The sequence below is a fragment of the Hypanus sabinus genome, chromosome 14 (genome assembly GCF_030144855.1).
Source record: "Hypanus sabinus isolate sHypSab1 chromosome 14, sHypSab1.hap1, whole genome shotgun sequence".
In the NCBI taxonomy this organism is placed as follows: domain Eukaryota; kingdom Metazoa; phylum Chordata; class Chondrichthyes; order Myliobatiformes; family Dasyatidae; genus Hypanus; species Hypanus sabinus.
Window position 1 is genome coordinate 79,578,143 of NC_082719.1, and position 18,028 is coordinate 79,596,170.

Below are 18,028 nucleotides of genomic sequence, written 5' to 3' on the forward strand. Positions count from 1 at the left end.
TAACTCTTTGTGTTAGGGAGGGGTTTGGGAGTTTGGGGAACGATGCCCTTTTCTGTGTACTTTTTGTGCAAGGGAGGGGGTGGGGGTTTGGCACATTTTTGTTCCTCTTCATTTTTTTGCACAGCAGGGGTTTAATGCCTTTTCTTTAATGATCTCCATGGTTTCTCTTTGTTTCATGTCTATCTGGAGAAGACGAATCTCAGTTGTATTCTACATACATACTCTGATAATAAAGTGAACCTTTGAATTTTTTTGAACCTTTAAAACATCATTATTCACTTGTTCAAAAGTAATGAAACCCAACGATCTGCCTATGCCTATTGATTTAATTAAAAACACTCCACTTAAAATGGTAGGATGTGGAATAATTGAAGTTTTACAGTTCAAACACTCACTGTTACCCACATAGTTATGCATGGACATGGAAACATTTTACCGAAGTGCCTGCTTGAAGTACTTTCATAGTATTCTAACAAGTTTAACAGACCATGTTAAGTAAAGTCATTGGTACAATAATAAAGTATAAGACACAATTTATTTTCTTTCCAGGTTTGTCAATAGGAGGTTTATTTGGACTCCAATTGTGATTAAACATTTAACTGTCAAAGCTTCTAGTGAAGGAAGTTGTCACTCAGCTAATCATGTCCAAAGTGACTGTCTGCAAGGGCAGCCTAAATTAAACTGACCCTCTCTTCTCAAGCAAGCAGTAAAGACTGAGAAGTAATTAACACAGGTCACAGTTGAAATTATATTAATTAAATTTCTCAGAGGTAGATAATTTTGATCATTGCTAAAATTCAGTACAAATAATTCATTGGCATCGTCTGCAAACTGGTTGGGCACTGCAGTATCTCTGAGCTGCCTTCTGCACCAGTTCATTACTCCAATTCTGTGAACTCTTTTAGAATGATCATTTGTGCAGACATTTGTAAGGGCCCAGTGAGTCTCCTTCCTGATTAGTTCCATCATTGGTATTCATCAGTCCAGATTCACACAGGCAAGATACTCTGCTGGTATTTAATGACTTATAATCCAATCTGGGAGAAAGGAAAAAGGAGAAAAATTCTATCCAAAATGGAATGCCTTTTCCTCGAACATTGTCGGAGAACAAAGAGAACATCAGAGTGTGACTGTAGCGTTAAACATTGTATTCAGATTGGAAGACTTTGGAGTTCTGCTGCTGCGTCGTTTGAGCCGTGTGATGTTTCTTGTTAATTGTTACAGTGTAATTTCACTCAGTTGCTTTTTAAAGTCATTTTATGCATAGCAGAATACAAAATCTGACTCAGTAAGAACTTGCTAGGAACATTGGAGTGGGGTGGGGGAGGTAGAGGTATAGGGCTGGAGCAGATCTTGCTGTGAGGGAGCACTGGTTTGTTTGATATACTCAATAGTCCTGTGACATAATTTGCCAGAAGGGCAAAATGTTGTACAAGGAATGAAATTAACCAGACAAGCAACCAGACTTAAACATGTAAAACAGTACAGCAATGGGCAGGCTAAGATGTTGGATTAGCTGCTGTCCTCCTGAGGATCATCCCTATCCCTCCATCCCTCCATATTCATGTTTCTATCTAAAAGCCTCCAAACTCCCTGCATCCACTATACCACTGGTAATCCATTCCAGGCACCTACCACTGAAGGAGAAAAACCTTGCCTTTCACATTGCCTTTACACTTCCCTCCTTAAAAACATGCTCCCTAATGTTTGACATTTCATCCCTGGGGAAAAGATTCTGATAATATACGCCATCTATACCTCTTGTCATTTAGAAAACCAATTTCTCCTCAGCTTCTGATATTCCAAGGAGAATAATCCAAGTTTGTCCAAACTTTCCTTTTAGTTCACTCCCTCTAGTCCAGGTTACATCCTGGTAGACCTTTTCTGTGTTCTCTCACATTCTCCATAATGGTGCACCCAGAACTACATGCAATAAACTGCACTGGGACAACCCAAACTGCACGCAGTACTCCAAGTGTGGTCTGACAGAAGTTTTATATACTGTAGCTGTAGGAAGACTTGCTGACTCTTATACTTATCGCCACAACCAATGAAGATAAGTATTCCATAACCCTGCTTTACCACATTATCCACCTGAGTACCTACTTTCAATGAATGGTTGATTTGGACCTCTGGAACCCTCTATACTGCAGTGTTATTAAGGAGTCTGCAATTAATTGTCTCCTTTCTCCTTTCATTTGACTTCTCACTTGCCCAGATCAAATTCGTCCTTCCTCTGCCCACATCTATACTTGATATGGTATAGAGATATACCATATCTATAACAGATCTATATCCTGCTTTGATAGATCTTTACACTATGCACAAATCCACCAATCTTAGTATTGAGGACACAAAAAATCTTTGTCAAAGCTGCAACAATCTCCTCAATTGCTTCTTTCAAAGTTCTGGGATATATGCCATCAGACTACGGGAACTTATCCATGTTAATGCTTTTCAGAAGACCCAACACTGTCTCCTCTTTAAACTCAAAATGTTGCAGCTCTTTATCATGCCCCAGTTTGCTTCCACTCTCCTCTAATTACTTTTCCCCTATAAAAATTGATGCAAAGTACCTATTTAGTACCTTAGCCACTTGCGCTGACTCCAGGACAATTCTTTCCTTTACCCTTGAGTGGCCCATCGCCTCCTTGGTTATGCACTTTCCTTCAATAAAAGTATAAAATACTTCAGTAATATCCCTGACACTGCTCATGAGGGATACTTAATGGCCCTTTTATTTTTCTTTTCATTTGCCCATTTTAGCAGTTTCCTGCTACCATTATATTCACAAAGTGCAATTTCATTTTAGCTTCCTAGGCCTTATGTATGCTTCTTTTTATTCCTGGCCAAATTCAGGACATCTCGGATCATCCAAGGTTCCCTTACCTTACCCTCCCTGCCCTTACTCCTTGCCAGAATATACCGATAGTGATCACTGATTAACTGGTTTGTAAACAGATCACACAGATATTGGCTTGTACAATAACAACTGCTCCCAAACAGTGCTCCTTAACTCTTGTCTTGTCACATCAGAATTTGTTCTCCCCAAGTTTAGTACCTTCCCACAGGATTGGATTTTATTGTTACTGTAACTACCTTAATATGCAAGATGTGGATGACACCAAGACTGGGGGCACGGTATACAGCAAGGAACACTATCAAAGCTTGCAGCTTGATCAGGACCAGCTAGAACAAAAGGGCTGATAAATGGCAGATAGAATTTAGAACAAGTGTTGAGATATTGACCGAGAGTGTAAACCAGGGTAGTACTTGCAAAGCAAACAATAGAGCATTGAGGAGTGCATTAGAACAGAAGGATCCATAACTCCTTGAAAGTGGCATCATAAATAGATAATACCATGAAGAGAGCTTTTCACACATTGGCCTTCATACATATGCACACATCTGTAGAGTACAGAGGTTGGGATGTACAAGGTGCTGATGAGGCTAAATTTGGAGTATTGCACGCAGTTTTGGTCCTCTACCTATAAGAATGATATCATAAGATTGAAAAGGTAGAGAGAAAATTTACCAGGATTTTGCCAGGACTCGAGGACATGAGTTATAAGGAAAATTTGAACAAGTTAGGATTTTATTTGTTGGTACATAGGAGAATCATGCCATGCTTCTTGCCTGCAACCTTACCATCTGTTGCCCTTCTGCTGTGTTTCCCATCTGCCTGGCACTATAGTCTAAAACCTCATGAGTAATTCTCGCAGACTTCCTGGTGAGGATATTGGTTCCCCTCCAGTTCAGATACAATTTTTTTTGTACAGGTCCCACCTGCTCTTGTAGAGAATCTAATCATTCATTAGTATGAAGCCCTCCTTCCTGCAGCAGGTGCTTAGCAACGTATCAAACTGCATCATCTACTTCTGACCTCACTAACACATGGCCCAAGTGGTTATCCTGAGATCACAACTCTTGACGAAATGCTCTATATTTTTACTACCTCACAAAAGTCACTTTGCGGGACTACATCCCTCCTCCTGCCAATACTACTCTGGAACAACTAAGGAGCACATTCTGCAGTTGATCATCCTCCCCCTCCCCTCAGAATGTCCTGTCCCATTACAAGACATTCTTGACCCTGGTAACACACATCTGGGAGTCTCGATTACAGTTACAGAAACGCCTGTCTGCACCCTTAACTGGCAAGTCCTCATCGCCATCACTCAACCTGACTAAAATCTACCCTTCTTTTCCTCAGAGAGTTCATTTTCTGTCCACTGTGAATGTAAGACAACTTTACATCATTCAATGCATTTCAAAGTGATGGAGAAGCTTTAAACTTTTAACTTCAAATCTGCCTCTGTCTGACGTTGCTGCAGAATGAATGCTTAAATAAGACAAGTTCAATTCAGTCTTGCCATGTGTTCAACAAAATGTGGGCAAATAAAATATTATCAATGATGGTTAATTTATTAAAATAGCATTATGTGAAATTGAAAGCATGAGCTCCAATTGTCAATTAAAAGCATTCTCTTAATCTATTCATAACTAAGGCTTTTACCAGCTACCTTAGGATCTTTGTTAAACAAGATCATTCAGATGTCCACTTTAAATCTCAACTATACCCAAAGTTCTGCAGATTCTGCTTCACAATATGCTCATTTTATTGATGTGCTTTACAGTGCCTATCATCAGAATTAACATGGAGCAGCAGTTAGAAGAATTAACCATTAATTTAGTCAGCGTACGGAACAAATATATGTTTCCTGCTCATTGCTATTTGACTCCTATTATTTACTTGGAGTCCTGAAGGTAATATCTTCCTCATAATCATCCATGAGAATTTCTTCTTTTTGTGGTTGCTGATTGACCAGCAGAGTGCTGCTTGTATATGGATAAACCACCAACATATTCATTATAATGAAGACTCCCCCCACCCACCCCAACCGTACCCACTCTGTTCTTTCAACAGGTTTCACTGTGGTGGATTGGCAACTGAAAAATGATAATATGCCAAAGAAAGTAAGAACTAGATTATTTCACCAGTACATAGCCTCAGAAAACTTAACGCTTCAATTGAAAATGCATTGACAACCACCAAGTGATTATTTTTAACAGAATTCTTATCACTGTGATATAATAGAGAATTAAATATACAAGTCAGAACTGTAGAATTATAAACTGGAAAATCATATGCATGAAAGTTCCCTGAAGGAACATTCCTTGTTCAAGTTATCTGTTTTCTTTTCCTTTCAAAGTAGTTTCTCTGATTGTGTGACATTAATTGTACATTCCTAATTTAGATAAAGTGGAGTCATGGTGTAGGTGTGAGTTATCAGTGATGATGAATTGCTTTGATATTTTACACTGATTTGTGCATATTTCTGCAATGTTTTTCTTAATTTTCTATTAATAAATTGAAATTGTCCAGGATCACTGGATAATAGTTAAGCAATTAGCAAAAGCAAGTGGTGACTTATTCTCTGGTGAACAAGTGGCAGCTCTGTTTGAACTGTCATACCTCATTTATTCAAACACTTGCTTTTAATCAAACTGCCAGCTCAAAACACATCTTCCTTCCCTGGTGATGTGTTTCCACTTCACAAATTCTCCTTCACTTTAACAGAGTGAAATTTTGGACTAACCATATTTTCATGGCCTGACATCTATGCAAGAACAACACTAACAACGAAATGCAAAATGCTGGTGGAACACAGCAGGCCAGGCAGCATCTATAGGAAGAAGCACTGTCAACGTTTCAGGCTGAGACCCGTTCCTCTTCTACAAACTTTAAGTCTCATCCTCTTTTGATGCTAGCCTTTTATACATCCTCCATCTTAATTGCTCCACTATTGGTAGACTTGCCTTCAGCTATCTTAACTTTGGAATTCTTTTCCTCAAGTTTGATCCCTGTTCATATTTTTCTCCTCATTCAGGATTTTTTAAAAATAAATCTACCTCTTTAATTGCCTATCAAGTATAGTCTCATAGTTTCATAACACCACCGCTCTAGTATTGAAGCTGTGGATGATACAATTGTAGAGTGGTTAGCATGACTCTTTAGAGTGTCAGGGATCAGAAGTTCAGGGTTTAGTTCTTGCTGCTATCTGTAAGGAGTATGTATGTGAAAAGGTGTGCATTACAGCACTAGAATTAGAAAACTGACAAACCAAGTTTCTTATCTTTTCTGTTCTAATTTCTGGAACTAAATACTTACATGGCATTAGGCAAGCAAAATTCAGTTTGTGGCAGAGATAAAATTGTTTCTAAAATATAATAGTGTTATTAAAAATGCATGTCTGCCTCAGATGTCCTCCCTGAAGTTACTGTCCAAAAAGCAAGTCTATACTCTTCACAATCAGTAGTTTATTTTCACAAAATGCAGAAGGGTTTCTAATAATGAGATCCCCTTGCCACACAAGGCCTTTCTAGATTTACCCTATTAAACAGGTCGAAACTCTCTACTCCAGCACTCCTAGGACCATGTTGGAACTGGACTACAGAAAATCTGGACAGAGGTTACCTCCAGTCATCTTCCTCTGAGAAGGAGAAATGTTTGTTTTTAATTATAAACAATCTCTGGGTCACAAAAGAATTCTGAGAGCTATCTGTAACTCAGTTTTGTTAAGTTGGAAACACGGTAGTCTATGATCACTATCATCTGAGATTGCAGAAGTTACACTAGTGTGTTAATTAGCTACAGATCAGTACATAGTAGAGTTAATTTTAGTCCTTAGAATTTGTTAATAAGTATAGCTCTCTACCACAAATTCATTCAAAATATGCTGCTCTGTGGAAGCTGCCCTACCACAGAATGCTGGAACAGAGACTTTCAACCTATATGTTCTTGCTCTTGCTCTCAAAGAGCCTCTTCAATCTTCTGAAAACACTTTAGGCTATTCTCCTGCCTCGTCTCCATAACCATTGATGCCCTGACTACTCAAGCACCTATCAACCCCCACTTTAAATATACTCAATGACATGGCCTTCACAGCCATCTGTGGCAATGAATTCCACAGATCCACCATGCCCAGGCTAAGAAATTCCTCCTCATTTCCATTTTAACCCCTCTATCCTGAGGCTGTGCCCTCTGATCCTAGACTGCCCCACTAAAGGAAACATCCTCTCCACATCCACTCTAACTAGGCTTTTCTAAAAAGACTATTTGACACCTGAGTCAAATAAATGCCAGGTACAAATTATTAAACTTTTTACTGTCACCAAGTGATTGCATACAGCTGCAGTATCAAATTTTACATGTCTTCTCCTTCACGTTAGTTTCTGCTTGCTGTGAAGAAACCAATAAAAACATGCTAGGCTATGCTGTTTAGCCACCTGTGTAACAATTTCTCTTGATCAACGATGCTATTTTATCAGACCTAGTCCTTTTCTGATTCTTCAGTTTTTGGGAGGCTGTTTGATGAATCATACCAGAATCCTTCTGCATTCAATTTGTCAACATTTTCGAGATAAAGCATGCTATTTGAATCATATCGCATAGAATTTGTTCAACATCGAGCATTTGGTGAAATTTGCCCTAAATTTATTCAGCTCTAAAATTAGCTCTAAATTTTGAGACATTCGTGACTGCATAATAGCTCCAGAGCTGAATTTCAGAAGCAAAGTATGGTGAGCGAACATTTATACATCACATTTTAGCCTTCATGATTCAAAGAGATATTTCTATGCAGCATCACCATCTGAAACGTATAACATATTTATCGCATCAAAATCTCTTCTTAAAATGCTTACTACAGATTATTATGCACCCTTTCCTCCTGTAGTCCCCCAACACAACTTAGAAAAACAGCTTTACTAAATCTTTAGTAGAGGTTAGCACAATCCCTTTAGAGCATCAGCTGTTAAATCGGGGTTCAATTCCTGCCGCTGTTCAGAAGGAGTTTTTAATGTTCTCTCCGTGGCCACATGGCTTCTTTCAGGTGCTCTCGATTCTCCCCTATTCTAAGGATGTACAGTTGGGGTTAGCATGGCACTGGAAGCATGACACATTTCAGTGTGTGTCAATGTATGTGTGAGAAATAAAACTAATTTCTTATTTTAACTGGAACTATCTGTTCTAATCCTATTTCTCTGCCTTTTCGCTATTATCTTTTTTATATTTTCTCTTTCGAATGCTTATCATACTTACTTTAAATGGTGCTGTTATCTATCTCAGCAGTCACTTACAGGAAAGAATGCTAGCCATACATTTTCATTTTTACTCCTTAACTGAAGGAGCAAGACATCCTCTCATTTTCACTTCAACTGATTTCACAAAGAAAAAGAAAATTGGACAAGTTTAGTAACATGGTGAGAAGTCCTTCTGCCAGTCTACCACTTGAGAAGGTGATGGTGAATATTACCCTGACATATTGAAAAAATCTGTATGAGAAAGTTACTACCAACTCTTATTTAATTTCCCTGATGATAATTCTGTGGCTAAGAAAATCTGTTGCTGAGTGCACATAAGTGAATTTCATGAAAAGACACAGAATCCCACAGGAAACATAAGAAATAGGAGCAGGAGTAGGCCATCTGGCCTGTTGAGATTCAATAAAACCATGACTGATCTGACCATGGATTCATCTCCACCTTACCTGCCTTTTCCCCATAACCCTTGATTCCCCAACTATGCAAAAATCTATCTAACCTTGTCTTAAATATATTGACTGAGGCAGCCTCCACTGCTTCATTGGGTAGAGAATTCCACAGATTCACCACTCTCTGGGAAAAGCAGTTCCTCCTCATCTCCATCCTAACTTGTCAGTGGAAACAACTTTCCTGCCTCTATCTTATCTATCCCTTTCATAATCTTACGTTTCTATAAGATCTCCTCTCATTCTTCTGAATTCCAGCAAATACAGTCCCAGGTGCCTCAGTCTTTCCTAGTAGTCTAACCCCCTCATCTCTGGAATCAACCTGGTGAACCTCCTCTGCACTGCCTCCAAAGCCAGTATATCGTTCCTCAAGTAAGGAGATCAGAACTGCACACAGTACTCCAGTTATGGCCTCACCAGTACCCTGTATAGTTGCAGCATGACCTCCCTGCTCTTAAATTCAATCCCTCTAGCAATGAAGGCCAACATTCCATTTGCCTTCTTGATAGCCTGCTGCACATGCAAACCATCTTTCGTGATTCATGCATGTCTTTCTGCACAGCGGCATGCTGCACTCTTTTACCATTTAACTAATAATCTGATCTTTCATTTTTCTTTCCACTGTGGATGACCTCACATTTACTAACATTGTACTCCATCTGCCAGGCCCTTGTCCATTTACTTAACCTATCTATATCTCTCTGCAGGCACTCTGTATTGTGTGCACAATTTGCTTTTCCCCTCAATTTAGTGTCATCAGCAAATTTAGATATACTATAGTTGGTCCCCTCTTCCAGATCTGTAATGTATATCATGAACAGTTGTGGGCCCAGCACTGACCCCTGTGGCATGCCACTCACCACTGATTGCCAACCAGAGAAACACTCATGTATCTCAACTCTCTGATTTCTGTTGGTTAACTAATTCTCTATCCATGCTAACACAACATCCTGAACTCTACACATACTTATGGATAAGCCTTTTATGAATGCCTTCCAGAAATCTAAGTAAATAGCATCCAGCTGTTCCCATGTATCCACAGTGCTTGTTATATCCTCAAAGAACTCCACTAAGTTTGTCAAACAGGACCTGCCTTTGCTGAACCCCTGCTACATCTGCCTGATGGATCCATTTCTTTCCAGATGCCTCACTGCTCTTCTTGTGACCCTTTTCTACCAATATGCTACCTTTAATTAATCAGCCTCTGGATTTGTTGCACCTGCAAAGTGAAGACTAAACGCAATCAGCAGGTCAAATAGGATTAGGGGATTCATTGGACCAATGAGGATGAGGGCGAAAAGGAAGTGGGTAGAAATGGCTCGGAGAAGATAAGGAGAATTGAGGTGGAATGGGGCAGGAAAATAGATTAAAACAATAATGAGCCATGACATAAATTTTGTAAGACTGTGAGCGTGACATGATTTTATGGCTTGTTTGAGGTGACAGCAATTATGGTAGAGATGAGGTGAAAAGTTCTAGCCAGGTGATCTCAGAATCCTAACATCATTTTGCTTGGGACTGTCTTAACATGGAGTTGAACAACACTACGAATGCAAAGAAAGTCATGCACTATTTCCCTGTCTTTCTTGTGTATATTTCTGTGAATGAAGTTTACTTTGAAATAATTTTTAAAAGACTATTTACTCAAGAAGTCTCCCAGTGGCAGTCTCAGCATGACGGATTGCAAACACACCAGAATCACTGAAGGGCAAGGAGATAGGCAAGAATAAAACCATGTAAGATGATGCCGTTTGTCAACCTTATGTCACCAGTGAATAACTGTTGTTTTATATACTTCATCTTTTCTCCTATGAATGAACTTGAACATTCAAGTAACCACAAAATACTGAAAGACTTACTGAATTCTTGTCATGTAAGTGATTGCATAAAGGTTAGTTTTAAAATGGAGTAACAATTGGAGGACACTGCCATTGGCAAGCTTCCACCCTATGAGAAGTAAAAGCTTTATATCAATCTATGTCATTGGCCTGAGACGGGAAACTGAAGTAGGCTGGAATGATAATCACCCCAAATGATTGAACCAGAAACAGGAAATAACTAATAGTTTGTAACATTGGGAAATTGTCTGATTGAGAATTGAGAAATCTATTGAGTCATGGTCCAAGTTTAAGTAACAAGGCTAGAAAGTACCAGGAATATATCTTTTTAAATCTGCAATTTCTGGAAATGTGAAACAGAAAAAAGAAAATGTTGGAAACACTCAGCAGATGAGGTTGCTAATGTTTCATAGATGTTACCCGACCTGAGTATTTCCAGCATTTTTTATTATAGATACAATGAAGAAGAACTGCGATAAACTGTATCTCTCAATAATGTTACTGAACAATAATTTGAAGATCTGGTTTGTCACCTAAAACACTTGAAAACATCTAAAGGTGTTCTGTGCAGAGCATCCTGAATAGCTGCATCGCCGTTTAGTATGGGGGGGGCTACTGCAAAAGATCATTGGAACCTACAGAAAGTTGTAAAATAAGTCAGCTCCAGCTTTGTTAGTAGCTTCCATAGTATCCCAGACATTTTCAAGGAGCAATGCCTCAGGAAGGTGGTGTCTTTAAAGAGAGTGAACCCTCACAAGGCAGAAGGTCCCGATGGAGTACCTGGTAAGGCTCTGAAAACTTGCGCCAACTAACTGGCAGGAGTATTCAAGGACATTTTCACCTCTCACTGCTATGGGCAGAAGTTCCTACTTGCTTCAAAAAGGCAACAATTGCACCAGTGCCTAAGAAGAATAAGGCCGCAAACACGAGGAAATCTGCAGATGCTTAGAAGAATAAGAAGAATAATGCCGGCTGGCTTAATGACAATGATGAAATGCTTTGAGAGGTTGGTTCTGACTAGACTGAACTCCTGCCTCAGCAAGGACCCACACCCATTGCAATTTGCCTATCACCACAATAGGTCAACGGCAGACGCAATCTCCATCGCTCTTCACACGGCTTTAGACTGCCTGGACAACACAAGCACCTACATCAGGATGCTGTTCATCGACTATAGCTCAGCATTTAATACAATCATTCCCACAATCCTGATTGAGAAGTTGCAGAACCTGGGCCTTTGTACTGCTCTCTGTAATTGGATCCTCGATTTCCTAACTGGAAGACCACAGTCATGCAGATTGTTGATAACATATCCTCTTCGCTGACGATCAACACTGGCGCACCTCAGGGGTGTGTGCTTAGCCCACTGCTCTACTATCTGTATACACATGACTGTGTGGCTAGGCATAGCTCAAATACCATCTACAAATTTGCTGGCGATACAACCATTGTTGGTAGAATCTCAGATGATGACGAGAGGGCATACAGAAGTGAGATATGCCAACTAGTGGAGTGGTGCCGCAGCAACAACCTGGCACTCAACATCAGTAAGACGAAAGAGCTGATTGTGGACTTCAGGAAGGGAAAGAGAAAGGAGCACATACCAATCCTCATAGAGGGATCAGAAGTGGAGAGAGTGAGCAGCTTCAAGTTCCTGGGTATCAAGATCTCTGAGGATCTAACCTGCTCCCAACATATTGATATAGTTATAAAGAAGGCAAGACAGCAGTATTACGTGCCAACGGGTTTCATTTACTATGTGTCACTTTAAGAGACACCTAGTTGAGGTGGGTCTATGATATCAGTATAAAAAGCTGCGACAGACCGCTAGGATTTTCAGAGTGGTTAGAAGAAAGGGAGAGAGAGAGTGGAAGGACTTTGGACTTCAAGCTGCCAGCGGGTATTTGCTACGTCATGGGTTGTGGTAAACCATGTATGTCTGTCTGGACACGCCCCTCTGCTGACTGCCCCTTTGGCTCCTCCCACAGACCCCTGGATAAAGGTGATTGTGTCTCTGCTCCTCCCACAGTCATCCAGCATGGACGCGCTCCATTTTACTGCTAATAAAAGCCTTTCAGTATTTCCTCTACTTCCAGTCTTTTGGAGTTATTGATAGTGCATCATGGGTAAAGTCTGATACTTTCCCCTGCCCAAAAGAATTGGGTTGATTAACGACACAGTACATTGGATATGTGACTGTCACTTCATATAATCCATACGTGGATTTTTGTCAGAATATCCTGTGGAAACCACTTTCATTAACCCTTACCTGGATTCAAGTGTGCTATGTGGTAACCACTTGTACGAAAGGATATTCCGTGACTGTGACCTGGTTATATTGCTACGTGGATTTCGGAATGACTCGACGGATAAGATCTTAGGCGACTGTTATTTCGTTTACCCAGTGTGGAACCTGTGCAATTTCTTTGCAATTGCCTTATCTCTATATTTTAACGTGGATTTACAAATCTCTCCCCTCACTCATTTATTCTGTGGATTACTGAACATTTCTACTTTGCCGTCTGAATCTTAAGACTTTAAGAACTGTTCCTAAACTTGACTCTTTGGAAGCCACACACACATATATACACACATAAAACTGTTAACTTCTGTTTATTTCATTTAATTTTCTATATTTTGAGTAGATACCAATAAAGATAGTGGTTTAACATTAAAACCCGACTCATTTTGTGATCTATTGCTGCTGGTACCGAACAGCAGCTATACTTTATTAGGAGTTTGAAGTGATTGGCATGTCAATAAATACACTCAAACACTTCTATAGTTGTACCGTGGAGAGCATTCTGACAGGCTGCATCACTGTCTGGTATGGAGGGGCTACTGCACAGGACTGAAAGAAGCTGCAGAAGGTTGTAAATCTACTCAGCTCTACCTTGGGTACTAGCCTACAAATTACCCAGGACACCTTCAGGGAGTGGTGTCTCAGAAAGGCAGCGTTCATTATTAAGTACCTCCAGCACCCAGGGCATGCCCTTTTCTCACTGTTACCGTCAGGTAGGAGATACAGAAGCCTGAAGGCACACACTTGGCAATTCAGGAACAGCTTCTTCTCCTCTGCCATCCGATTCCTAAATGAACTTTGAATCTTTGGACACTACCTCACTGTTTTTTAATATCCAGTATTTCTGTTTTTGCACATTGTTTATAATCTATTCAATATATGTAATTGATTTACTTGTTTATTTATTATGTTTTATTTTATTTATTATTTTTTTCTCTCTCTGCTAGATTATGTATTGCATTGAACTGCTGCTAAGTTAACAAATTTCATGTCACATGCCGGTGATAATAAACCTGATTCTGATTCTGATACAGTAGTAATCAGAAGTAATAACTGGTTTAAAAGATTAAGTTAGGAAGCAGGCAGAGGGAGTGGTAAATGGATTTCAATACAGTTAAGTGTGAGGTAATGCTTTCTGGAAAGTCAAAACAAGTATTACCATATGTGATAAAGAACCAGGGTATGTAAAAGACAGAGAAACCTAAGAATACAAATGTATTGTGCATTGAAATCAGCATCACAGATGGGCAGAGTGGTGGAAAAGGCATTTAACATACTAGCCTTCGTCAGTCAGGAGTTGAGCCATAATGCTGTTGTTGTACACGTCATTGGTGAGGCCGTATTTGGAGTATTGTCTGCGATGGCTTTAATTGGGAAAGTTGATGAATTTGATAGAGCTAATGAAGGCTGGAAGTCATATATCAAGAGAGTTGAACTGTATTGTAAGGCCATTGATGTGGATGAGGAAAAGAAAGTCTCCACACTTCTTGGCATAATGGGTGCTAAAGCTTGTAGCCTCTTACGTAACTTAGTAACTCCTGAGAAGCCAGTAAGCAAGAAGTTCAACAAAATTGTTGCAATTCTATAAAATCGCTCGAGCACTAAACTGCTAGTAAAAGCAGAGAGACTTTGATTTCACAAAAGGAACCACTCAGAGGATGAAAGCATTTCTGAAAAATATTTCAGAACTGTGCAAACTTTCCCAGTACTGTGACTTTAGAGATGGACTTTCTGATGCATTAAGGGGCAGGCTTGTTTATGGCATGCATAGTCAAAGCACGCAAAAGAGGCTGCTGACAAAAAGAGACCTAACGTTAGTTTGGGCACGTCAAAAGAGTTTAGACTATTCGTGAAGAAAAACAGCATCAGACATTTCAAGTCAGCTCCTCACCACCGAGCAATGAATGGGTCAGCTGAAAGGTTTATCCAAAACTTCAAGAAGTCTATTAAAGCGATGGACAAGGAAGACAATTCTCTACAGCACAAAGTGGACAATTTCCTTTTTGTGTATCAGATCTCTGTTCATGAAACAACAAGTCAAATGCCTGCATAGCTGTTCATGAGCAGGAATCTGAGATCTCACATAGACCCCCTGAAACCAGACTTCTTGGAGAGGGAAGTACATAATAAACAGTTCAGCCGGTTGCCAAGTGATGCAACAATGGGCTTCTTGATTGGACACAAAGTCCTAGTGCAAGCTGCCAGAGGAATTATTTCAGTCAGGTACAATAGTATTACATAATAAGCAGCTTGATGGATACATGGAGAGGTGGGGCATAGAGACATGGGTTGAAATCAGGATATTTAGGTGAGCTGCATGGGCTCAATGATCATTAAAGACTCAGAGAGCCAAAGGGTCTGTATATGTGCTGTATAGCTCTATGACTATGAGGTTTGAGCTTAAAACTCTAATTCTGCACTATTATGGAAGCAACATTTCAGATGAGATATTAAACTATGGCTATAAATGTTCTTCTGAAAATAGAAGATCACGTGCCAATACGGGGAATTTCAGTTAATTGGGCCATCCACTTATTTAAGAGAACTCTTTGTAATGTCCTGGTTCACATCTTTACTGTTATGCTCTAGGTATTTCTTTTAGCAGCCCTGTAAGAGCAGCTTGTTCTGCTTTCAGCCTGTCTGAGTTATTATTGAAGATAAGGAACGATGAGCGATGTGTGTCATCCAATTAGCGTGAGGTTTTCTTGGTGAGGGACAATAAGGTTGGTCTTGGGCTTGTGTTCGGTGGGAGATAGAGAAGATGCTGGGGGGAACCAGTTGTAGCATACGATCCGGTGGGAGACCCGTTTGCTGGAGATGGATTGCGAGCGACGTTCAGAAGGTGGTATGTGCTTACACATTGACCGAGGGCCCAGCGCAAGAGTGACGGAGAAGTTCAAGACGAGCTCCAACTTGTGCACTTTTGACTGTTTAATTAGAATGGGCCCTTTCTTGTTGTTATTCTTTATTAATCCCTTAGTTAAGATTCATAAATATAATTCATTTAATTGTATGCAGTGTACTGTCTGTTATTTTGTGTCCCTAATTTGTAACAGGGTAGCAAATTACACACATCCACACAAACCGGGGTTTGGGGTAAGATGAGCTCTCTCAATCTTATGTGTTTGGTGGGACTTGAGAGTGTCTTTCCTAGACTTACGCAGCCAAGGAGACCAGGGTGTTTCATTGTGGGTGTATCATCCAGGATCGATTCCGTTGGATGCTGTGTAATTGCCCTGAGCATTGATCAAGTGGGTGTGTTTAAGAATGTGTTAAACTATTGTCTGGTAGAGTGATTACGATATGAGGTTATGGATGCTGCAGGGGTTGAGTGGAGGTTTGATAAAATGGCGGGCAAAGACTTTAATTTGGTTTAGACTGGTGCTGACGTAACGGCAGTGGAACTGCCTGGTACTATTGGAGCCCTGCAAGTGGTGGGGCTGTGGGCTGTCTATACTTGCCGGGAAAAGGGGAGTATAGGCGAGTGTGCCGAATTGCAAGCTGAGTCTCCTGTAGCTGGAGGCGAGACTTCAAAGACAGGTTGCTCTCATTTCTGCGGAGCAAGGGGAAGGAGTGATTAGTAAGTTGTGGGCCTTCTGTGTTGGTGTCAGAAGCATGTGACACGCTGATTTGATTTGATGCAAAACAACACATTTCATTGCGGGCTTCGATGTACGTGTGAAAAGTAAATCTAATCTTTACCTTTAAAAACTCTTCTATTTGGCAGAGATGTAAATAGAAGGAAGTGAATGAAAGCCGAGAAAGACATAAGTAAAATAGAAACAGTGACAGGGTCTGTAAGAAGCAAAACATTAGAGGAGCAGAACACTGCAAAATGGAAATAAAAACATAATGCTGAAAAGAGTGTTATTTAGTATCTCCTGACCTCTATATGATCACAGACACTGCCCTACACTTCTTTCCTCAACCCAAAACCTGTTGGATCTCTAACCCTTCCTAAGTCTGATTCAATCATTCCAGAATACCAGCTGTGTTTACTTCTCCATGGATGTTTTCTGAAATGAAGGCAACTCCGGTTTTCTTGGAATCAGGTTTAATTATCACTAACATATGTCAATGAAATTTGTTGTTTTGTGGCAGCAGCACATTGCAAGATATAAAAAAAAAGTTCCAATATGAAAGGAAATAAAGAAATAGCACAAAAGAGGAATTGTGATGTCGTGTTTGTAGGTCCATTGGATAGCAGGGGGAGGATGCTCATTCCTAAAATGTCGAGTGTGCTGAACCTGATGGTAAAAATGAGAAGAGGGCACGTCCCAGATGTAAGAATCCTTAATGATGAACACTGCCTTCTTGAGGGGCAGGAGGTTTATGGCCATGAAGTCTCAGTTTCCAAGCTCCCAGTGTATAGCTTCTCTGTAAAATGTCTGACCAAGCATATCAGATATGGATCACTTTATGCATCAAAAAATCATTACAGGACTTCTGGCAGGATTGAATTGATGTAGGGTTTGCACTCAAGCACAGTCAGAGAGACTGAAGGGCACAATTTCCGGCAATCTTTACGTTTATTTCAGAGCTATAGCATTTGGTATGCTGGCCTTTATAAATCAGAGCATTGAGTATAGGAGTTGGGATGCAATGTTAAAATTGTACAAGGCATTGGTGAGACCAAATTTGGAGTATTGTGTACAGTTCTGGTCACCGAATTATAGGAAAGATGTCAACAAAATAGAGAGAGTACAGAAGAGATTTACTAGAATGTTACCTGGGTTTCAGCACCTAAGTTACAGAGAAAGGTTGAACAAGTTAGGTCTTTATTCTTTGGAGCGTAGAAGGTTCAGGGGAGGGGACTTGATAGAGGTATTTAAAATTATGAGGGGGATAGATAGAGTTGATGTGGATAGGCTTTTTCCATTGAGAGTAGGGGAGATTCAAACAAGAGGACATGAGTTGAGAGTTAAGGGGCAAAAGTTTAGGGGTAACACGAGGGGGAACTTCTTTACTCAGAGAATGGTAGCTGTGTGGAACAAGCTTCCAGTAGAGGTGGTAGAGGCAGGTTTAATTTTGTCATTTAAAAAAATGGATAGGTATATGGACAGGAAAGGAATGGAGGGTTATGGGCTGAGTGCAGGTCAGTGGGACTAGGTGAGAGTAAGCTTTCGGCACAGACTAGAATGGCCGAGATGGCCTGTTTCCATGCTGTAATTGTATGGTTATATAGTTATCTGTAGGTTTATTTCCATCTCCATTGCTTACATCAAAAAGTTTCAGCGTTTTCCTTTGTTCTCTTTCATCCATCCCATTCAATTTACATCTTCTCCAGAGATCACCTATGATTAACAACTGTCACCTATCCTCAGCCTTCAAACCCA

General features: G+C 40.1%; 2 protein-coding genes across 16 annotated transcripts in view; one reads left to right on the forward strand and one right to left on the reverse strand.

The window, feature by feature from the left end:
• The window catches only part of LOC132404908 (GTP-binding protein Rit2-like), a 328,089-nt gene that overhangs the window by 245,259 nt on the left and 64,802 nt on the right, over positions 1-18,028 (forward strand). The gene's annotated exons all lie outside the window — the stretch shown is intronic.
• LOC132404906 (uncharacterized) overlaps positions 1-18,028 on the reverse strand; it is a 64,064-nt gene that overhangs the window by 33,831 nt on the left and 12,205 nt on the right. The gene's annotated exons all lie outside the window — the stretch shown is intronic.